Source organism: Carassius auratus, chromosome 50, assembly GCF_003368295.1.
Source record: "Carassius auratus strain Wakin chromosome 50, ASM336829v1, whole genome shotgun sequence".
Lineage (NCBI taxonomy): Eukaryota > Metazoa > Chordata > Actinopteri > Cypriniformes > Cyprinidae > Carassius > Carassius auratus.
Genome location: NC_039292.1, coordinates 8165923 through 8191844, shown reverse-complemented (window position 1 = coordinate 8191844; position 25922 = coordinate 8165923). Strand labels below are relative to the sequence as shown.

At 36.2% G+C, this 25922-nt stretch overlaps 1 pseudogene; it reads right to left on the bottom strand.

Annotated features, from left to right (window-relative positions):
* Positions 1–2908: 2908 nt before the first annotated feature.
* Positions 2909–25922, bottom strand: part of LOC113066398 (spondin-1-like) — a 42226-nt pseudogene continuing 19212 nt past the window's right edge.

Below are 25922 nucleotides of genomic sequence, written 5' to 3'. Positions count from 1 at the left end.
GCTCTGTGTTTAATCTTACTCCTATTTCAAGTGATTATTAAATTTAGACTATTCCTAATTAAGAACTGATCACAAATATTGATTATGCATTAATTTAGATATTTGATTATGCTGAACATCCCATACTTTCAGTTTAGAATTAAATTTAGTTCAAATTCAGATAGATAAATAACATCAATTCAAGTGAACTTTATTGTTTTATTACAGGAAAGGAATCTTGAATTCCTCCTTGTCAAACCTAGAGCAACGCCTACTCGCCTACGACTTTTCTAGCCCTGAAAACTCTCCTGCAGGGGCACCATGTCCTGGTACGTTTGGACAACATGACGGTGGTAGCTCTTATCAATCACCAAGGTGGTCTTAGGTCACGCTCCATTCACAGCTTGGCTCGGCGCCTCCTTTTAAGGGCACAGTGCACTCTCCTCTTACTGAGAGCAGTTTGTGTGCCAGGCAAACTGAACCAAGGGATAGACATGGTGTCCAGGGGCAATGTGGCTCCAGGAGAATGGAGACTACATCTCAAAACTGTTCAAGTGACCTGGTCTGTCTTCGGTAAGGCAGAGGTGGACAACTTCCACTGCCCAATTTACTTTTTGAAACAGTGAGATGCTCTGGCCAGTACCACTCTGGACGGACCTTCTCTTGCAAATCCCCGGGCAGAGCTGTGGAGCCTTCATGTTTGGCCCCTTAATGGGAGTATTTGCAGCAACCATTATGAAGACCTGAACCCCGTCTACAAGATGTCTTTATGCCCTTAGTCAGTCTTCTCTGACTGGTGTGCAGTGTGGAACGAGGACCCATCCTTTTGCAAGATGTCCTCCATTCTAACTTTTCTACAAGAGTTGCTTTGAGTTCTATGCTCAAAGTATATGCGGCAGACAATGACCAGCAGAAATGACCTAGTCATTAAGTTTATTAGGAGAGCTCTGAGATTTCCACCTCGTCCTCATTCTGTGTGGATTTGGGACTTATCTATAGTCCTCAGGTCCACTTTGGGGTCCTCCCTTTGAGCTGCTCCAGTCGGCCAACTTGCGGCACCTTTCCCTTAAGACCATCCTCCTTCCGGCTTAAGCATCGGGCAAGCAAGTAGGTGACCTGCAAGTACTGTCAGTCAGTGCTTCCTGTCTTGAGTTTGGGCCTAATGACTGTAAAGACATCCTCAAACCAATATATGATTATGTGCTGAAAGTGCTCTCCACTCCATTCAGAGCACAAGTCACCATCCTTCTAGCACTCCCAAATTCAGAAGGTAAGCATGGTCCTAATCCACTATGTCCAGTTTGGGATTTTAGAGTGTATGTTGAGTGCTCTGGACCATTTAGGCACTCAAAGCAGCTCTTTTGTGCTTTTTGTTCTGCACTTGCTTATAGCACGGCACTTTTGGACATATTCTCCATAAGCATCAGCGACGCAACAGGAGAGACAGTTTGAAAGGGAACGCTCCATTTACAAACATAACCTCGGTTCTCTGAGATAAGGGAACAAGGGTTACATGGACTGCCATGCTATAAAGCTGAATGCGAATCAATAACTGTCACATCAGACGAAAGATTTTGACAAAATAGCACTCAGAGCCAACTTACTGTATATAGCAGTGGGCTCCACCCCTTTTGATGGATTGAAGCGCCATTGTTCAGCAGCTACACGAATGTGAACAATTCAGGCTTCAGAAGCACAGTGAACAGAAGTTTCCCCATTCTTTAAGAAAATTAATCATGGTTTTATTGTAGTAAAAGTGTACTTACCATGGTTTTTTTTTTTTTTTGGCTTATTGATTACATTTGTATAACCACAGTACTATAAATACAGTTTAAACTATGGTCAGTGTAGCAAAGCCATGGCAGATTTATGGTTACCATGATATGTAAAAAATACATCTAAACATAATTTTAGTTGAAAATGCTTTTTTTTTCTCTCCCATATATTATGGCGTTCTGGTTTTATAGATAATCTGACCACTTTGATATTGAGTATATTGAAGCAGGCCACCGGTGAAACGTCACGTCTCATTAATAATTCATAAGCCAAACTTTTTCAGTAGGTCTTAAATCCACTGCCCGGTTGTTTAATGTGTGAGAAATATTAATGCTTCAGCGCGTGTTACCATGACTACCAAGCTGCTGTGTTTGGCCCAGTTTAATTAATTTCAGTACTCGCCGACACATGATGCGTTCTAACAATAAATTGCTCCCATCATGTTTAGGAAGAGAGGGAAATCTCCTGTGTTTAGAGTATAAAGCCTCTGGGCCGTTTACCGCACACTTGTCAACTAAATCACACTAGGAGTTTCAATAAATGTTTAAAAGGCGAGTTCAAACCTAAATAAATGTAAAACACCAACTTTAACAGAGCAACACTTCAGCTCGACGCTTGTGATTTTTCCAAAGTGTAATAAGCTAAAGAAAACAGGCTATGACACATCCTTGCCTCACAGAGCTATCAGACCGTTTTTGCCAGCTATCCATTGCCAAAACCAAATCTAAACAAGTTAAAAGCACGAAATCAGATATTTCTTAAAAACCTTAGCTAAGAGAAAATATATATCTAAAACTGAAATATAGTTTACATTCAAAATCCACATGACGTTCTGTCGTCTATAGAACACTAAAAAGACGCTATGACAGATGTGAAGAAAGAAAAAATAATGTGAATGATAATTTTTGGCTGACTTATTCCTTTAAGGTTTCATCCAGCTGCCATGTTTATCGAGCAATTGAATTGTTATGCCACTTGGTGACGAGTTTAAGACATAATTATGTATCGCAACTTTAGTCTCTGTCTCCCCCTAGTGGTAATACAGAGAGCCTAGATCAGGAAAGATTATTAGGCAATATGTGTGTTTGAGGCAATGAGCAATCCAAAACGTAGTCACAGACATTTTTGTTGGAAAGATTTATTCTAAAAAAGCAGAATATGAGTGAAAAGAAAGAAAGGAAGGTAGAGAAGAACAACAGAGAAAAAGAAGAAAATCCACAATTGACTTTGGCAAGACTTTTTGAAGCTAAATATATCAAAATTCCACAATAAAAGTAAGAGAATGTCTAATTTAAATGCCTTCTTTCCCTACAGATGAGTTAATATTTAACATTAGCCTCTTATACATCTAATAATGCAATAAAAAGTCACAATCTATTTTCAACTTGGAATTAATATATCACAATTTATAAAATAAAATAAAGAAAAAAGAATGTTTACCTGTGCTTTTTATTTCAGACATACAATGTTAAACTATCCATAGGCTGTGCAATGCATTACCCTAAGCCTGTATTCAGCTAGATTTTCTATATATATATTTATTTAAAAACAATCCTCTGTCCTTACCAAACACTGTATGAATTAACTGGTCAATCCGACATCATATCCTGTTTTCCTTCACAACCCAATATAAGATTGCATCCAAAATATTTATGGGATGAAGAAAACAATATTTTGTTTACAGGAAATGCTACGTATCTGTTCTGACTGCCGACCTTTACCCAAAAAGATGGTGGTTGTGCATAAAAGTAAAAAGAAGATGTAATTGTCTTTAAAAATGAAGTGCACACTGATGTTTTAGTGAAGTTGGTACTGAAAAGTGTCGGTTATACATTGATACAGTATATACGCCCGCGAAGAAGGCATCTAAAACTAATCACTGATAACAGGCCTGGTCCACGTGTGTGTTACTCTAAAACCCTAAAAGCTGGAACACACACCCCTCGCCATTCCCGTCTCTGGAAACCTTGGGTTAAATCTATGCTGTTCCTGCCCTAATCAGTCACTTTAAGTGCTGAGTCAATGTGTTTTCGGGGGGGTGGGGTGTGTGTGATTGTATTACAGTGATAGAGAGTCACTTTTAGCAAGGATGCACGTTGCACGCACGGATCTCCTTCTTGTTTTTGCAGTTGCTGGGCTGTGAAGATTTGCCTTTCCTTTTTATGTTCATCACACGCTCTTGGATCCCCCCGCTGCATGGCTTGGTACACTCCGTCCAGCTGGACCACGGGCGTATCGGGCAGGCTGTTGGAAGAGATTAAAAGAAAATCAAGGGGGGGTTTGTGTAAGGGGGAATTTGGCCCTTTAAAGGGAAAGTTCACAAATAAATTTCTGTCATGACAGCTTTTGGAGAGTTTAGTATGGTAATACCTTAGTGGTAATGGTTTTGGTGGAATAGATCTGCTACACTGCTGCTGCGGTGGCAGAGCAAGTACTTAGACTTGCTACTGCTAATACATTAACAGACACGCTGCTGTGAGCATGTAGGAAATACTGCTGCTGCACATATAACATATGTAACATATTATGAAATTACCCCATAGCAGATTTATTTAGGTGGAGCTGGGGAAGATGGAGGGATTCTGAAGCGTGCTGGTGGTGACCAAGGTAAAGTGTCAAGAATGAATATCACCAGTGTCCTCCGCAGCTGATGGGGACAGCACAGTTAAAGGTGATTTATGAGCGTGTGTGTTTATGCATGTTGGGAATAAGTGGCAAGACCAGAGAGACTTCCCTAGTACAATGAGCATGGGATCCTCTACATCACCATCTGTAGCCATACTGAATCACTTCGTCATACGCTGACAATATATGTGCGTTAATGTGTGTGTAAGAGATGCTACGGCTCATAGAGAGCAGCAGAGCTTTAAAAGATTGGATGTATTGATCGATTCATATGAGCAGTACAGAAGGTTTACAGGGAGCTTAGGAGAGCAATTTGATCAATAACAAATATATTGGCTCTGTTCCAAAACAGTAAGCTGCCTTGTTGCTTTATTGATCAAAAGTGACAGTAAAGACATTTATAATTTTGCAAAAGATTTCTATTTCAAATAAATGTTCTTTTGAACTTTCTATTCATCAAAGGATCCTGAAAAGATTGTTTCCACAAAAGTGTTACGCAACACGACTTCAACATTGATAGTAAGAAATGTCTCTTGAGCAGCAAATCTCTATATTAGAATGATTTCTGAAGGATCATGTGACACTGAAGACTGGAGTGATGGTGCTGAAAATTCAGCTTCTTGATCCCAGGAATAAATGTCAATCTAAAAGATATTCATATAGAAAACAGTTATTTTAAATTGTAATAATATTTCCATAAACTACAGTTTTTACTGTATTTTTACTGTAATAAACACAGTCTTGGTGTGCACAAGAGTCATCTTTCAAAAACGTTTAAAAACCGTACTGACCCCAAACCTTTGAACAGGAGTTATGAGCCTAAAATGCATTAGTAACCCTAAAATATACAGAACACATAAATATTGGGTAAATGAGTAAATTATTAATTACAAACAATAATTTTTTTAAAGTCTCAGACCTAATTACAGTGCCTTTTCGGGATTGCCTCCAATAAATGGTACATGTGAATCAAACTTCAGAGTCTGATCACAAAGTATCCATCAAAGCAGATTCATTAGTTCTCTGCCTTTTAAGAGCGCACGTATGATGACTTAAAATACTTCCACTGTAGGCAGCTCACTAGGTTTTGAAACAAGGTCATTTTCAGAATTTTTCAGGAACACAAAGGAAAGTAACTTATATTCAAATGGGTGAGAAGAAACTTATTTTACCACTCTAATGTTCCATATTTCTGTGTGAAATGAGATAAAAAAACAAAACAAAAAAAACTTGATTTTATCCTGTGGAACTGATTGAATTTTGAAAAAAGGCATTTCGCATCATCTTGACATATTTCAATGGTTGTTTGAAAGTGAGATGGTAATAAAAAATTATTTTTCAATGCTTTTTCATTCCCTCACAAAACATTTTGTGTTCCCACAGAGGAAGAGTGCTTTTGCTTGAAAAACGTTTGCTTTCCATAGAGAAACTGCTAAAGTACTGAAATACAGTTTTCCCAGGCACTTCGTATTATTTTCATCACCAAAAGCAGAATTTCCTGGGGGATCCCAAAAGTTTTGCAAATGAACACAAAAGTATTGAAATATAATTTTTCCTTTCTCATTTTCCTATTTTATTTATTTTTTCATCGCCATGTCCCTTTCGGACAGCTTATTCAAGTAATTATGTACAAGAGTGCATTCTCTCATGAGAACACACAGGTTTTATATGAGAATGCAAAATATTCTTAGGAGACAATGCAAAAAGTTTGAGTGAACAATGTTTTTTCCATCCCATTTCATAATATCTTCCATCACCATGTCCCTTTGGGAGCTTTGTACCAAGGTGAAATCAGTCAAGAAAAGTTTTTAAGGGGCTGTTGATGTTATTAAATACTGATGAAAGATTGCAAAGACTTCTTCGGAGTAACTGTCTCATATAAATCAAATTCAAATTCAAGTCAAATTCAGAGGCACAAACCATGAGCAATTGACAAAAATCCTGCTTCCAGGAATGATTGGTTGGCAGAGAGCTAAACTTGCAATAAGTAAATATTAAATAATTCTGGACCTGAGCTTTCCTCTGCCACAGACTCCCTGCTCGGTTTTGCTCTCCTCCTGTCTGAAGCTTCCTGTCTCTTCTTCTTGTCGCTGGCACGGGAACCTCTCATGCACTTGCGGATCTTGCATTTCTTCCTCTGGACCGTCTCGGGACAGGGCATGCCTCCAAACTGAGGCTCTAGCTTGACCATCCGTGACCGGATCATGTGACCCTTCCCACAAGACTTATTACACTCAGACCATGCAGACCACTCCGACAGCATGCAGTCCGTGGCTGGAGGAGGAACAGAAGGAATTAAAAAGGGAGCATTTCATCCATTTGTTTGTTTCTGTGCATACTTTGTGAACTAAATATCACAAAACCTCCCTTTATTGACGTCTTCAATTGGTAAATCGCATTAGGGTTAGTCTGTAACTTTACATACAAACACTAAGTCTGGTATAAATAAAGGTGTGTGTGTCTGTGTTACTTACAGCATTCAGGAAGCATGCACTTTTCAACCTGCTCGAGTTCATCTGAACACAGGCTGGGCTCTACAGGCGTCTTCAGCATGCGCTGACGGGAACGCATACCCACACCGCAAGACACACTGCACTCTCCCCAGTCTGTCCACGGAGACAGCATACACACCACCTCATCTACACACACACACGAGTACACAAGTTATGAACAGTTCCTACTGTTCATGCACCCAAGGCATACTAAATTAGAGGTGCACAGTATCAAGTGCAGATTTATATGGCATATACTTGCAATCCACATGATCTAGTGCATACTAGTTTTTTTTGTATTTTTATGAAAGTACTAGTCATTTGATGAAGCACACTAAACATAAAAAATTACTTAGAATAGGGAACAATTATTCACTGTAAACTACGACTTTTCTCAAAATAATTCCTAATTTGCTGCTTATTAATAGTTAGTAAGGTAGTTGTTAAGTTTAGGTATTAGGTATGATAAGAAAAGTAGAATAAGGCATTAAAATGTGATTAATTAGTACTAATATATGGCTAATATTCTAGTAATATGCATGCTAATAAGCAACTAGTTAAGATACCCTAAAATAAACTGTTACTGAATTCAATATTAATTATACATTTGCAAGTATAAATAAGGTAATACTTTTTTTAAGGACTTATTTTCACTGTTAACTTGCATACATATCACTAGCCTATTGGCTGTTTATTAGTGCTTATAAAGCACATATTAATGTCTTATTCTGAATGACCATTCCATATTTTATATCCGTTAATCCAACCCGATCCCTTAACTTAACAACTACATTATTAACTGTTAATAAGTTACATACTTATAAATATTTTATGTTTGGTGTATCTATAATCTATATGAAGGGTGTATGTTTATATATAAAAAAAAAAATATATATATATAAAGGTATTTTACAGCATATGTTTCAAATGTATACTGTATAGCCATTCAGATAAATTATATTTAAAATATTAATGTTATAAAACAAACACAATTCAGAAACCAAAACCACCATGATGCATATACTGTTTTTTTTCATCCACTGTACATCAATAATATTTAAATTAGTTAAAAATGAATATCTGATTATTATTATTATTATTAATGTTGTTGTTGTTAAATAAGACCACATTATAATTAACATCAAATGTAATATTTAATGTGCCGATTGTATTAAAATATACAAAATCTTGCTATGAAAAAAATAAATACAAATAGAAAAATATAAATGAACAAACAAATAATTTATAAACAAACAGACTAACAAACAAAGACATAAATGTTGTATTGGTAATAGAACATAATGTACTATTTCTTTTTTTTCGATTATGTATATTATTTCACTGGTTCAATCTGAAGCATGTTAAACTTGAAATTAAAGGTTTTAAATACTACTTCTGTTCACAAATTTGAAAGCTGTTTAGCAGATAAATAAAGGTCATATTATGTGACTACACATTATTTTTATGTTATGTACGTTTATTACCTGCTTCTGTATGTCTTGTCTTAAAAAAAATATGATGGAGCCAAATAAAGTAAGGATTTAGCAATTACTATCTACACCATCCCAAGCATGAAATTGATGCCTCAATTTAAATAAGACCTTTAGAATGGCTGGTCCATCCCTACCCGGGGCAAGTGACAAGCAGCTCTAATTAGAAATCGACTAGCAGCAAAGGAATTCTGTTAATGAATCAAACCTGGTGAAGCGGGGGGATCTTGCCTGGCCCATGAGAAGTTATTGGATTGAGTTGAGTGAACTGACATTTTGTGGCTTTATACTTACTGCACTCAGGCAGCATGCACTTCTCTGCCTCCACCAGCTGCACTCGACAGGGCGATCCATCTGAGGCCTCCATCTTCATCATGCGCTCTCTCCTCCTCATCCCCACTCCACAGCTCACGCTGCAGGGCTCCCACTCAGCCCACTCGGTCACTACGCAGCTACTGGGAGCTGAAACACACAAAAACATGTCTCTAACATTACTTGTGTAGACTTTAGGATAGTTATTTGACTAAATACTCATATTGAACATTCGTAAAAAAAAACATATATATATATAAAACTTACAGCAGTCCTTGTTGACCACACACTTCTCTGTCTCCTCGGTTGGCAGCGTGCAGCTGGAGCCGTCCTCTGGGAACTGCTTGACATATCTCTCTCTGGACCTCATGCCCATTTCACACGAGGCGCTGCACGGAGACCAGCTGATCCACTCTGACATCATACAGGTGGACGCCTCTAGGGAAGAGAACACAGTCATATGCTAATTAGGTACTGTATGCCACAAAAATCTTTCCTAAAAGTACATTCTGGTGATGAGTGAATAGATACATTTGATCACATTTCAGTAACGTGGCATGACATACAGCCAAGTATGGTGACCCATACTCAGTTCTCGTGCTCTGCATTTAACCCATACAAAGTGCACACACACACACACACACACACACACACCATGAACACACACCCGGAGCAGTGGGCAGCCATTTATGCTGCGGCACCCGGGGAGCAGTTGGGGGTTCGGTCCCTTGCTCAAGGCCACCTCAGTTTTGGTATTGCCAGCCCGAGACTCGAACCCACAACCTTAGGGTTAGGAGTCAAACTCTCTATTCACTAGGCCACAAATTTCCCAAATTATATTTCTCATAAAAAGCTTGATCCCAAGATGTATGCTTAAATGATTGAAATCTGACCATATTGTTATTTATTTCATTTTTTGACAAAAATGTATTCGTGGTTTAATTGTTTTTTATACATGTATGAGCAAACAGACGTCCAGTACACTTGCAAACCTCAGTACTGTTCAGCATAAAAAAAATAACAACAATAATTTCAACAACAAAATCAAAAGTAATACAGAATGCATAGAATAATAATAATAACAATTAACTATCACTTTCCACAAAATTTGTTTACTTTGATTATTTTTTATTCCGTTACAATAAAATGTAAGATATTCCCTCTTGTAAGATATATATATGATATTCCCTCTTCGATACAGCAATTCAATGCATTTACCTGCTCATAATCCTGTTTCATTATGTACGACAGACTGTAAGATTACAGTCCTCCTTTATCCTTTCGCAGTGCTGCCATGCTCTATAGGTCATCATTCATATCTTCCACCTTTCTGCCCTTATAAAGTGCTGACAGATGTGATCACATTGACTGATCCAGCCATGCTTTATCCCACCTCAGTTGTTCCAATTATCTCTAAGGCAGAGCTTGTAAATAGATTTGTTATCAGATGGGATGGATGAACTTGGGGCTACTCTCCATAGATTTGCCTCCAGTGTAGACCCCATTTGGGACCAGCAGCAAGCACTACCTAATAGAGCAGAACTAAGTGAATCATTAATAAGAGCTGTAAATAAACGTGGCCCTGATGGGGCCCCCAGAGGCCCCAGTGTCTGCCTGTCAATGGGATGGTGGATTATCAATCAATGCAGGCCCTTAACGGCCCATTAATTAAAAACAAAAGAGAGTCTATGCAAAGCAATGCAGGTTCTATTAATCAATAGCGGGTGCTGGTGAGAAACAACCGCCTTCAACATCTTTAAAAGCCTCAAGTCAGAGCAGACAGAATGAAGACGTGATGTGGAAAAACAGACAGATCTGAGGATGGAGAGGTACAGATGAGGCAGATGGATGGGTCGATGCAGATATGCTGACAGACAAAGAAAAAAAGAGAAAATGCCACCAGTTGTCAGGTGAGGAGAGAAAGACTGGTAGACAGAAAATGTATCTGACAATGTCTAAGAATCTTATTGTGATTATTTTTGATATTTGTGGCTTTGGTATCTAGATTAAAAGAAAAAGACAAATTCAAACTAAAGCAGCAGAAAATACAAACTAGCAATTCTTGCCTTTGTCTCCAGTTAAATGATGTTTTGCACAACAAAAAGGGCTGTTAATGTAAAAAGTTACTCTTTAAGGGTATTCATGCTTTTTCGCTTTATAAGTATAAAATTCAGACCTTTTTAGTTAAGTGGGCTAAAAAACAATCCAGTTCTTCACATTGTAATTCAAAGTGGAATCAGACTTTTGCTCCATTTTAGTTGATCATTTTTATTCATATTTTTGTCCACATTATATTATTTCTGCATATTACTGTAACATTACTTGCTACTACTACCTTAAATAGTTGTGAAATTAGTAAATTAAATGATTTATATTATTCTAATATATATATATATATATATATATATATATATATATAAATATATATATATATATATATATATATATATATATATATATATATATATATATATATATATATATATTATAGTGTATTATATCTAACCAGACACACTGAAATGTTCTGAATATTTCAAATATTTGAATATATTTTTATACAGTATATTGTATTCTATAGTATTTTATACAGCATATAGTATTTCACATATTATCAAAAAACTCGAATATTTAGAATATTTCTAAATATTATTTAAAAAAAACAAAATAAAATTATACAATAGTGTATATTATACCAACCACATCGGAATATTTATACCAAAATAATTCACATACTATTAAAAAATGTTTTTTTTTACAATATTAAAAAAAATATATATTATACTGAAAACTTATTGCGGTCACAGAAGGCCATACAGCTATTGAGATTTGAACTGGATTGTGCAGCTCTTACATGTGTGTCGATATACAGATCTTAAAAAACACAGCCAAGTATTCAAAAGAGAAAACATTATTTACAGTTTAACTTACCAAGATTTTACACTCTGACCCAAATGACCAACCTACCAAAGTGCAAATGTCTTATTGATTCTTTTAAACGATAAACCACGATATATAGTTTATGGTTATGGTTTATAGCGTCTACCTCTCCAACGAGGGAATCAATACTTTGGTCTGCTCGAGCAGATTGCAGACATAAAACTCCACAGCAGCAGTTTGAGGTCAGATAAGGTTTTCGTAACCTTGAAATCAGATCTTGCATTTCTCTACATTACTCGCATTAACAAAACAATCAATTAACTACTTGCTCCACTCAGCATTTCATGCATGCTTTTCTGCACAACATTTTTATTCCTTCTTCCTCCATTTTGTTTTCTTTCCCTTATGCTATGCACCTTTCTTGTTGAGATAGTGATCCCTAAATCCATCAGCCTCAAAGAGATTTATGTGCGCTGGAGAGCTGGAGACAAGTGTTATCTAGCTCACCCTCCTCGCTGCAGCCCGGCCCCATGCAGGGCTCAAAGTCTTGGGTATGCAGGCAGGGCACGCTGGGGTCCAGCTGTGCTTTTAGCATCCTCTGTCTCATCCGTCGACCTTTATCACAGGTGGAGGAGCTACAGGCTGACCACGGAGACCAGTTTGAGTAGATGCACGTCTCTGGAGTGTTGTCTGCTGTGGAAATGAGTGAGTGGATTGACTCATTAGAGGACATTGCACGGTTCGTGGAAAGCAGCAGCACTTTTAAACCCTTTCTTAAGGGAACACTTCACCCAAAAATGAGAATTTGCTAAAAATGTACTCACCATCAGGCCAGTCAAGATGTTGATGAGTTGAATAGAACAGAATCAGAACAGATGTAATTTAGCAGTACACCATTTGCAGTGAATGGGTGCCGTCAGAATGAATCTGTTCTGATGAAGAAACAAACTCATCTACATCTAGGATGGCCTGAAGGTGAGTAGATTTTAATAGCAGTGAATGGGTGCCGTCAGAATGAATCTGTTCTGATGACGAAACAAACTCATCTACATCTAGGATGGCCTGAAGGTGAGTACATTTTAATAGCAGTGAATGGGTGCCGTCAGAATGAATCTGTTCTGATGATGAAACAAACTCATCTACATCTAGGATGGCCTGAAGGTAAGTACATTTTAATAGGGACACCATAAACATTGACTTTTCTTTCTGTCTTTCTTTCATTCTGTCCTTGGTTTTATCCCTCTGTGGCTTGCTGGTCTAATAGGACTAATAGCTGCTAGTAGCATAGAAATTACACTCTTTAGCTTTAAAAGTTGCAAAACTTTTGTTCATTCCGGTCCTTTTTTTCCCTCTCACAAGAAACTGGAGGGAAACCACAGGTAATTATCTGGCAGAGTGCATTAGCCAATAAACATAATTGAAGTGCACCATGCTAAAGCATATTGTTCTTTTTCATCTTCCTGTTGTTTGACTTTAGCGTCACAAGAGTTGTACTATAAGATACCTGCTGGCTGCCTTTTTCATTAAACTGTCCAGTGGCTATGTTTTTAAATGAGGTGCTACAAATTGGATAAGATAGCATAGCCATACGCACCTTCCTCCTTCTCCTCCTGAGCAATATCAGCGACGATATCGTCTATGGTGTCGGGCATGGTATTGCACTGCTCTCCCTGCAGATCGGAAAGAACATGGATCAACATCACAGCGCCTGATAAGATCCACCATTTGCCATCTGATCACTATCACGCTAAGCTCCGCACGCACAAAAAAATGATTCTCTGAGGGCAGATGATTGTAAAAGACTAGAGATGAGATTTTTCTCAGCTGTGAGACAAGAGATGAAACATCTGGTGTGCAATATTAAGAGTTCTGGTTCAAGTCGATAAGTTCCAGAATGGATTATTTTAGAACAGAATCCTCCAAACACTGTCATTTGAAGCATAAGCGATGTTTTATGAGCGTTGCTGAGTTTTCACGTTTCACAACTGCTTGCTTTGACATATTTTTGTAAGCTATTGCTTTAGTTTGTTTAGTAAATGGACATTTATGACTCAGCGATTCCGAGTCATTAGCTATATTAAACAACACAGCTGTTCATATTGAATGCTAAAAACAGGAAATAAACAATAATAAATTCACAAAAACACAATGCTCAATGTGATCGCTAATAACTTATAAGTGGCCAATATATGTTGTATTATTTGGTCTAAATAAATAAAAAATAAACCATCTAAAGTAAAATAAACAATTAGTTTTAATAATTTAGACATCACAACATTATAATGTACAGTATAAAAAATAATATTATATTAAAGATTTGCTAATGATTACATTTCGTATTATTTCATATTATTAAATCATTAGTGTTAAAGATTAAAGACTGAAACTTTCAATTATTAATAAATTACTAGTGTAAAATTTTAAGTTAGTAACTTGTTAATTAGTTGAAATTTAGATGATGGGAAATGTATTCTAAATGTAAAAATAGAGGGAAATAGCTACATTTAAAATAAATTATTTCAATTTTAATTTATTTACAAATGTTTAAAATGGAAACCATGATACCTTTTTAATGATTCTTTGATAATTATAAAGTTCAAAAGAACAGCATTTATTAAAAACATATATTTGTAATAGAATAAAAGTATGCGGCACAAAAGTATTAATTTCTTAAAATCATACTGCCCTATATATATATATATATATTAATTAATTAAAACAGCTTCTAAAAATTACCTTTCTTGCTATTCTCTCCACCACCACTCGGGCAAGGGGTGTGATGGGGCCACCGGAAAGGTCATAAAAGGGGCTCTGTGGGTGATCCAAACTGGTGAGGGGTCGAATCCGCTCCTGGGGATTGCTGGGTTTATTGGGAGACTTGGATATAATTAAGAAACACAGGATGACAGAAGAGAGACGTGAGGGAGGGCGGGAAAGAGAAAAAGAGAGGTAGAGTATGTGACTTTTGGATGCCATCTGCCAGGGCTTTCCACCTTTCATCTCCATATGCATCATTCATTGACTGCGTAATATTCCCTTTATGAGTGATTTATGTTCTTGTTTCCTGCCTCTGCACTTTGAGTCACCTGACAGTTACTTGCATTCAACCCTCAACACTTTCAGAGCAATGCTGCAAAACAAAGACCGACTGCTTGGTTAAGCTGAGTGTAACTTCTGAAATGAACTTATTTCTTTCAAGGAACAACTCTGGACTGTTTCGTACCAGCAGGGGGCAGCGTGTGAAGTTCTGGTTCCACTTAGCATTTGGGATGTGCAAAGACTTAATACTGTTTGCTCTGAACAGCTCTTGAGTAAATATGAAGATTTTATTGACATTAGAAGCAACATAGGACACAGTGAGGAAACTAGTTTATTTGTGCTTGTTTTTCCTCTCTGTATTTTTTTATCTAGTGCAGACTTGGATTTTGTATATTCATAAGCCATTTTTAAGTATGAGACAATGTGGAAGCATTATGAATTGAAAGCAGTTTTCGCTTTGTTTATGTAACAGTTTAATTTCCACATCAATCCTTCAGGACAAAACTAAATATTATTCCATTACCTTGTAATTAAGATTGTCAAATTTCATGGGTTTAAATGCCATTAAAGCTTTTGTTTAATTTTACATTATAACTTTCATTCTGTTATAAATGATTTCTGGAAAACTGATCAGAAACTTGCTGATTAGAACTAATATGAGTGTGTACAAAAATGTCTGCATCAGAGATCCTGTTTAAAGATAAATGATAAAGATGCCCATTATGAGTATTTATTTATCAATCAAACCCATGTGTCTTATTAAATCAACAAAGCTCAACAAGTCAAATATCACCCACAAGTTAAGTCCATAAAGTGTGGATCATTTTATACATTTCTTTTTTTAATATTTTAGAATTTATTTAATAATAATAATAATAATAATAATAATAATAACCATCACTATTATTTTAATGTATTTTTATTTAACAACAACATTAACAGTTTTATTATAACTGTTATTATTGAAAGGCTGAATATTATTATTTTAACAACAACAACAATAAAAAATAAAAATGAACATTTGAATATTGATTATTTTTTATTTTATTTAATTATTTAAATAATGGTCATTTGCACTGAGGTCTGGGTTTGCATGAATTTTGCAAAAAAAAAAAAAAAATATATATATATATATATATATATATATATATATATATGTGTGTGTGTGTGTGTGTGTGTGTGTGTGTGTGTGTGTGTGTGTGTGTTTGTGCATTTAAGGCCGGAGTGCAGTTGCATACATTAATGTTGTTAGGGTACATTTTAAATTAATTTAATTTTAATTATCTGCACAATTTGTGAAATCTATTAGTTAATATGAATTAATCTATTAATCTAAGAGTTTTCTTAGAACTGAATGCATTAACATGTTTACTAAAAGTATGATGTTATCCATGATCAAATATTTAGAAAAATCATTTATTCATTGTCCAAATTACAACAAAAATGAAATGTATTTAAGACAAACCAAGCAATTGACTTGATGTCTTGTAATACTGTTTACAGTTGGTACAAGACAAGATTTCAGATTACCATACAGTAGAAAAGACGAATTATGAAAACCTAGCTTCTGTGCATGCACAATGACCCACATTGCCTCCTGCTACCCTACAGCATGTGAACTCCTTCCCGAAAGTTTTCACAGTATGTTCTAATGTAACAATGTCATCAGTCTGTGAAAACTGACCTCATAAGTGACACCGCTGTCAGTACCGGCATCCCACGGCACCAGATCCTTCACCAGTCTCTGGACCCAGCCGCAATCCCTGGTGCACAGGTCCTCCCCAGACAATCCCACGTTCCAGTCCGGACTGGGGCCCAACATAGTCAGGAAAGACATGAGATGACGGGCTCGATCCACCGAGAACTCCGCCGAGGGGGCAGAACGCCTGAGAGAAGACAAGGGAAGAGGTGTAGTCAACCGAAAATAAGCTGTTGTTTCAGAGGAAGGACTGTACACAAACATAATGCCACTTACAGGAAGTATGTCTAATGTACTGCGCTAAGGCATAATTTGTAAGAATCCATGCAGATTGTAATTAATCAAACTAATTGCCCTGATTACAAACCATCACCAAAGCAACTGTTGCAATTTGAGTGAAGCAGGTTATGTGCTTGAAGATGTTACTTGGATCTATTGATTAACACATATTAAAAATTCATCATTAAATCAGCATCTTATGCCTTGCACAGGAAGAGAGAGAGCCATGCATTCCAGGCAGATGAGAATTAAACTCAAGTTTTATAATCAAAAACCAAAGATCTGCAGTGTGGGACATAACTAAAAAAAAAAAAAAAAAAAAAAAAAAAAAAAAACAATTTACATAACAAATCAATTCATAAATTAATAAAATAAACAAATAAACAAAATAACACTAAAATGTATTTAAATAAAATAAAATAAATATTTTAATAAAATAAAATAAATAATTGGTAAATAAAATAAGTTAAAAATAGTGTTGGATACAGTCAAGAAGATAAAGAAACTGAGGAGGGAAAGACCAAAATGCCTATACAAACTACTTTGCTAGCCTAATTTTATGTTAGACAATAGTTTATCAAACATATATGATAAGTTTCACCACAAAAAAGTACCCAGTGTGTTTAACTTATGGTTGGAAATAATTAACGTGCTCTTCATGGGGTAAATTGGTTGTGGTAATCGACAGTCTGATGTCAAAATAATGTCAAGAGAATGTCCTGATGTATTGGAGCTGGAGGGAGGCCATTAACCTCAATCGCAGAAGCACTGCGGGTGAAATGCTACTCTCATCAAAAAACGGAAGTCTTCGCTAAACAAAACCACACATAAAATATTAACCGCCTCGTTAGTGAGCGGGAAGAAACATCTACATACCCAGCAGGTGCTGAAAAGGGACTTTCATGAACTTGTCCTTGTTCTTTTCTACTGAAAAAATATTCATCCAGGAAAAAAAAGCAAGCCTTTCTGAAGTCGGTACAATTTTATTTTCATTTTTTTGATAGGCTGCAATTTAAAAAATAAAACATAATATTTTAAAAATTCAATAATTTAATGGTGGCGATGGCCTTGTGGGCAGTGCACTGACATGTAACTGATATCAACACAGACATACAAAATCATGGAAGTTTTATTTTTATGTGTGGCTAAAGTGTCAAAACACTTACACATTAAGAGGCTGCCAGGCGGGCCACTGGGCTTTGGTTTTGATAACTGTCATAACATCATCACCCTGCGAGAGACAGACGGAGAGAAACAGACAGAAAAAAGAGAAAGTGGATTTTTATTGCATCCTATATATAGAACGTCAAGTGCGCTAAAACAAAACAGCAAGGATTTTGAGTTATACTTTCTCCAGGTCGTCTATCTTTCCAGCACTACAAAAAAAATTTTTTTTTCCTTTCTATCCTTTATTTCTCTCCTTAAACCTCTGAAAATATTATATTCATGACAACACTTCAGACTATGTGCTTAAGATTTGTGGTATTATTTGGTGCATTGATCCATTTGTTGTAGCTTTTATGTGATATCTGGACCCAAGGGAAAAGACACCGCACTTTAACAATACTTTATTGAGAACCACAAGAAACAGCTACAGTGAAACTACATTAGTAAGGAACAGTCAAATACAGGCACAAAAAAAGGAAGAGAGTATGTTTCAGACAAAAGCAACCGTCAGGCACAGAAAGAGTAAGAAAGGCAATGCCTGTACATATTCACCACGGGATGCTGGGAGCTTGTGTGGCTGCCATTGCCACAGTAACATTTCAAAGAAGTGTCTGACGATCTGTTCCAACATTCAGACAGGATCCTGAAGGTTCCCGTTACCGCTGACAGTTTCAGGTGCAATGCTGAAGCATAATGGAGCTTGTGCCATAGCGTTTCAAGACCTCTGTCTGATAATGCATTTCGTTTAAATTTAAACAGAACTGTTCTTCACTAAGTTTTCTTGTTTGTCCCAAAGTTACCAGTATGATCACAGGCATCTGTGATCACATATTTTTGTATTTTCTTTTGTTAAAATGCAAAAATAAAATAAAAAAGCTAACTTAAAATATTAATAAATACTATAAAATACAAAATGCTATAAATGTATATTTTTAAATACTATAAATAATACACAAATATTCTAATAAAAAAATTCTAAATTTCCTTGTTTAGGCTGATTTTCCTAAATATTAAACAAAAAATATAATAAAAAATAAAAATAAATGATATAATAAAATAAATTATATCATTTTTAATTAATTGTGAACATATATATTCATAATAAAGAACTCAAATAGTTTCAGTACAAATACTTTACTCTGTTTTTCCCTCAAATTATCCTTCACTCACTTACATCTGTAATGATGGGCCGCTTTGCACCAAATAATATTCAGCATATAGATTCAGCTTTGGAGAGTGTCAAAAGGCACTGAAAACGGCCTGTGAAATGTCTTTGAGACCCCTGATTTAACCCATCTACAGGCAGCAAGTGACCCGTCATTACAAATGCACTCACAAAAACTCTCCCATCAGATCAATGAATGTGAGACTACTGAAAAATTAACATGCGGTTGGCAAACGCTCTTTTGTACCCACACTCACAGTTTGCTGCCCAACATCAAACAGACATACAGTACAAAGGGAGTTTGTACATTCCTAAAGGCCTGCGTGAATTACATTAATGCAAACACAAGACAACCAATACAAAAACATTGCTTACTCAATGCTTGCTGGATCAATTCATGCAGATTTAGTTTAGGGATTTAAAAACTGCCAACAGTATAGGTCAAGTGCACTAAAAGTACATTTGCTTTTATTATATTAATCCTCAGAAATAGCACACACAAGCCACATGGGTAAACAAAGACATATTGTTGTGCATTCAACTTCTATACTTATCGACACACTAACTAGTTCCCAATTCGCAACAGAAATTCAATAAAAGCTGCTACCAAACAAAGAATTGTGGAAGAAATAAGATTGTGATAAGACTGGGTTCTGGCGTTGTTGGCATTTTTTTTTTGTTGAGAAATACACAGCTGCCTCTGAGTAATTAAGCAATTAATCTGCTAATTGGCCAAATTGATGAATATGTTTCAAAGAGGCAGATGGTGCCACACATGCTTGAGGATATTCATTCACGGTCGGCCACTCTGGAAGTCTGGTCCTCACATTCGAAACCAGAAAGAAATATACTGCCTAAAATGGGCCAAATGGACTTCACTTCTGCTTATTCGGAGGATTTATCAAGTGTACTTAGGTTGACAACATGGGAGCGAAATCTCGAACCGCTGAACCAAGAAGCAAACCGGTCCAGTGCTCTGAACATGAACATCGATTGTGGTGCAAAATAATAATAATACATCAGTGCCAAACCGGGGGCCAGAAACAAAGTTCTTCTGAGGCTTTTTGACCTCCTTGAGGGTTTTTAAGGAGGGATGTACCTGAGAAGCTTTAAGAAATACAGAAAGACATTTTGTTCTTGGCTGACTGGTGATTTTGAACCTTTGAGAGAGTCTGCAGCTCCCTTAAGGATCCTGTAAAGAACACATCTGTCTCCGGTTCAGCTTTTATCATCTTGAGGCAAGTGCACTTTTGGTTTTGCTTTGGTGTTTTGGTCGCAAACTGGCTCTCAATTCTTAGCCACTCGCTCGTGCTTCACATACAGGTCACACGCGTTCGCCTGGTGTTTGTTTTGTGAATGCAGATATCCTGTGTATCGCGGTATGAATGCTAATGACGGTATTCAGTTACAGAGTTTAAAGGGACAGTACATCCAAAACGTGGCCATTTACTCACCCTCATGCCCTTCCAAAACTCTGACTTCTGCGAAAAGTAGATATTTTGAAGAACTGTAACTGCTTTTGTCCATGCAGTGAAAGCGAATGGGTTCCATAAAAAAAAACATTAAAATCTTTTACTCCATTGACCTGTGGTTGTGGACAACTGTTGACTTTCACTTGCACACAGTGAATTTGCTTGTGGGCCATCTTTGCTGTGCAGCAAATGAGAACTGTCACTCTGGGTCCCTGGCTGCTGTTTCTGAAAACGGGTTTCACAGTTCACAGACCGTCACCCCAAACTGACCCCAACCAAATTGCTGGAGGGATGGAGCGAGACAGAAGAGGAGGGGAACAAAGGATGAGAAGTAGAGGAGTGTGACTGCTGAAAAGCCAAAGGGTCTCGGAGGGTTCTTGGAGAAATGCCTCGGGGAAGGTCATATACACCTTTTTCTGCAGGCTTCAAAAGAGTCTGATATAAGCACATGGGCTGACTGACAAGGCATTCAGCTCACATATTACCAATGGCTGCTGTAGAATGACCGTCAATGGAGAAAGATGCATTTTGCCCCCAAAATGTTATAGTAATGGAACGTATTCAAGTCATTTTACATATAAATTTATTTTTCTTCTTTTATCATTGTATAGGGATAGTTGTATCACCCAAACATTTAGATATTTTTAGGAGGCATAACTTTAATTCATAATTTAAAATCCTGTTCATTATATGTGTATTCAAGTCATTTTATGTATGAATTGGATTTTTTTTTTATAGGTGCACAACACATTAGTCTAAGATTTTGACTTTATGTCTCCTAAAAATATAAAAATTAATTTGAATTCATCAATTAATGTCATTTTCAATATGGAAGTTGTGTATTCAAGTCATTTTAACTGTATTTTAATGTATGCTTTACAAACAAATATACTGTAAGGGTAATCTCATTAACCAACCTACCAGCATGGACTTACCGGACAATTTAAGTAGCCAAAACTAGACCTTTTATCTACTACTACTACTACTACTACACACACACACACACACACAGAAAATTAGATAGAGAGTGGCGATGAAAAAAATATTGATTCTTCTGGAAGTGCCACTCATTTGGCAAACAGCAATTACCAGCCATCCAGAGCCTGGCAAGCATCCTCTGAATCACTGTTTACAATCTACTGTATATCGCTTCTTTGGTTATTGCTACTTATCCCCCAATAACCTCCTTTCAGAACAATCCTATAACAGACCTAGTACATTACTGGTTCTTTTGTGTTGCTTTAGTTCTGAATCATCGGTAATCTTGACCTTGTCTGGACCATTGTAGCCTGTGCTGCCCATGACCGCAATTCCCCCAGGACGTGTCCATCAGCTGCTGCCGAAACAAGCGCGGTGCGGTGGAAGTAATTGAGTTGTGCTTAGAGAGGTGTCAGTCAGAGCTAACAACTCAGTCACACTTCCGAGGCTTTTGCACAATTTATTTTCATATCATCAAAAATGTGATGTTTTCAGCTTTAAAGACTTCAGTAAAGAGGTTTGTTAAAACACATATGATATAAATTAATTAAAAATAAATATATATATAATAATAATTGTCCAATAATTGGACAATTATCAAGTCTTTAGAACAAAAAAGGGTTAAAAATCAAACATTTTTTCATGCGAGCTTTTACAAAATAGGCTAAAATGGTTTGTTGGTCAAATGGTCACACTGGCTTTTGATATAAATTAATAAAAAAATAAATATATATAATAATAATTGTCCAATAATTGGACAATTATCAAGTCTTTAGAACAAAAAAGGGTTAAAAATCAACCAATTATTGGACAATTATTATTATATATATTTATTTTTTTATTAATTTATATCAAAAGCCAGTGTGACCATTTGACCAACAAACCATTTTAGCCTATTTTGTAAAAGCTTGCATGAAAAAATGTTTGATTTTTAACCCTTTTTTGTTCTAAAGACTCATTCACACCAAGAATGATAACTATAAAGATAATTATATTAGCAACAGATGATGATATTCTGTTTATTCTGCATTTTTAATGCAGTTTTGTCATCTGCTGCTTTAAATAGTTGAGCTCTTTAATGGATTCTGTTTGCTTGTGAATGTTTTTATCATTTATCACCAGGAAAAAATCGTTCTGAAAGTGATTCCAATAATATTGTTCCTGTGTTGTTATCATACTAGTTTCGGTGTGGGACTTCACTATTTTATTAGAATTAAAATGGTTTTCAAAATGTTATTTTTTAGCAGTATACAGTAGTTAATGTCCTTGATGTGAACAGGCCAGAGGAATTTAAAATGTAAAAAAAAAAAAAAATAATACTCTGATTAATAACATTCACAAGGCACTAATACCAGCTGAAACTAATAGACAACCTCAAAGTTATTTGGTCAGCCCCCCTGGAAGCCTTCCTTTAGAAGCAAAATACTTCATTTGAAGCTGTCTATGACTTACAGTTAAAAAAAAACTTATTTTCATACAGTTTGGCATTGTTAAAATGTATGAATCATTTTTGCCGTCTTTCAGGCACACATTATTTTTAATTGGCCATGCTCAGTAAAAAGTCTCTGTAAATCCCTATAGGCTATTGTTCACTAATTCACAATCTTCAGTATGGATCTGCTGAAGGGTGCGTGTTTTCACAATAGCACAAGAAGTCCACCGTTCTTTCAAGTCCATTACACAAAGACTCACTTAATCAGCAACAGATCTGGACTTGTTTAAAAGCAGAGAAAAGTTGAATGAGAATGCTACTCTCTTTAACTTTGCTGGTTAATGACTTATGCGACTTTCAAAATGGAGATAAGGATAAATCGATAGCACAGAGTCGCACTGTTAGCAACACTAAAAATAAAGGCAGAGTCATGATGAATTGGGCACTAATCCAGCATCATTTCAAACTACACTGAATATACATACTGAATCTAATAGTTACTAAAATACATATCTTGTAAATTCTAGAACTTCTCTGCATGACAGTTAGCCCCGGTCTCCTGTATAACTGTGCCATGCATGACAGATCAAACCCTCTTTTCAACATTCCATTTAAACAGAGCCACGTGATGCTTGTTGTGAAGTTCTGAATAAAAACACAACAGCGAAAGCTAATTTTCATACAGGTGAAAACAATTAATGATTCTGACATGAAAGGCATGCCAAGCAACACGCCAATGATTCAGATCAAACGAACGAAAACAAAGCTCGATCGTCCCATTTTATCAGACTCAAGACTGCAACATCAAAAGAGCTCATGATTTCATCCAGGGTTGGGAGCCCTCTGTTGCGCCGTTTTCACCGTGAGACTGTGTTTAGGATAATATTGCTAAAACGCAAGAGGGAACTGAGTTAATAATAACTAACTCTTACCGGATCCCCATCCAGGCTTTAATGTAATCCCAGGAAACACAAGAATAACATTCAGTCTTTCTCTCTTGCTCTATCTTTCACACACTGTATAGTGCTGCTTTATGGATTTGGTCAACCCTATAGTTGCCTAAAATAACCTAAAATAAGAAAACAGGATATTTATATCACAAAGGGTGTTTTTTTTTTTGTTTTTTTATTCTTATTTTTAGGGGCCGAAAGGTTGTTTCGGTCAAAAATCGTTCAGTCGTTCATTCTGTCCCTCTGATGAAGGAGAGAGGTGAGACCAACCACCGGCAGGCATCGGAAAAATGTCACAACTCACTGGTGTTCATAACGTCCATCCTACACAGAAAGTTTTTCTATAACTTTTTAATGTAATGTTTAAGTTTCAAATGACCTCTTATGAAATAGATTCAGCATTCATATATTCAGAAATCTATTTTGCCTTTACAGAAGTTTCTATTTTGGTAAACGAAGATTAAAAACATTATTTACAATATATGTCACCATAGGTTATCCTGATCTGTGTATTGGTTTATTCGTTATTTAATGATTGTTACAAATGTTGTATATAAATATAAAAAGAGAGAATAAAAAGGTCTAAATAGAGATTAACAGGATCCACTGCAGTGAATGGGTGCCGTTGAAATGAGAATTTCAGACAGAAGTGTGCAGAGATATGACTGTCCACACTCAAATTCTCTCTCACTCCTACAGGCAAAGGAGAAAAAAGGCTAAGAATTAAAGAAACATTTCATAAAGTTGGCTAAAACATTAGCATTAACCACAGTGTGACAAAGTTTGTCAGATTGCTAGTCACTTTAAAACACTAAGAAGTAACACTCATTTTCTCTCCGTTAGCTTTTTGAAGCACTGCTCATTAAAAATGTTTTTTGGATGAATGAAAAGATAGCATAAGAGTCAATCTATGAAATGTATGCTTTTCTAGACCTTAAAGGGGATTAAATAAATCAGTTTAAATAGTAAAAAAAATACTGGCAAAAATAAAACATATGAAAAAGCAATTTACAGAGTAGTTATTAGCTTGTCCTTGAAGAATGATGTAGACTTTATGACAGCGTGTTTTTAGTTTCTGGAATCTTTTATTAAATCTTTCAAAGATTATGTTCTACTGATATTGTTCATATTGTTCAAAACTATGATAAGATGCAACATGCATGATGACACTACATAGCCTACAGTATACGAAGGACACAAATAGCACCCTTTTATAGAATAAACAATAAATGCTCATTCATTTCAGATTCAATTTTTACTCAAATCACAATGTTCTCGGCACCCTTTAACATAATTATGATATACAATGATGTTGGTTTACTCTTGTTGTTGTTGAAACTCATTTCAACAGATTTGTAATTAAACAAAACACAGATGCTAATATATCTAGGAGCTGAATAAAGCTTTAATTGGCTCTGAAAAGCCAGATCTATTATCATTGCTCCCTCCAATTACACCTTATTATTCGAACCTGACATGCCCGCATGTATCACTTAATTCCCAGCCATTGTTCCTACACTAATTAGCTCTTGGACTTAAACTCAATTAAATTAGACAAACAAAAAAATGGAATAACTGCAGATGTTGCCATGTAGCTTAGCAACATGAGCCTTGGTTCTCATTTGTGTATCGTAATCACAAGTCCAGATGGCACAAATTCAGAGAATGAGCGGTTACTAATTGGGCAGCTGCCACCTTAAAATCTATAGACATTTAAAAGTCACCAATTTCTGGTTGGCACATTTATGCACGTCACTTTGTAACATAACATAATTGGTCTATTAGGCTTGGAGACATATTCCAAGCTTATGTTATGCAGCCACCTAAATGAATGCATTTTGTGTGTGTGTTGACAGGAAGAGGTATTGTATAAAGTGCAACAAGCTTTATTTGACAAATCCATTATGGCCAAAGTGTATCCGTCAATGTCTGTTGCTATACCAACACACTGAAGAGCAACCACCAATAATGAGGTGGAAGAAAATGAGTTGACTTTTCCCTGCCCTGCGCTCTGTAATTAGTTTCTGACCTCCCACCAGCCCAGGGAATAGACCTATTTGACAGGGAAATAGACCGGCTGACCTCAGCAGGCTTGAAGACTTACGACAACGTTCCTCCAAAGGACTTTTGGCACATCTGCAATATAAGAATACACTGGAGTCCATGTTATCTTGATTTGGACACGGGTGG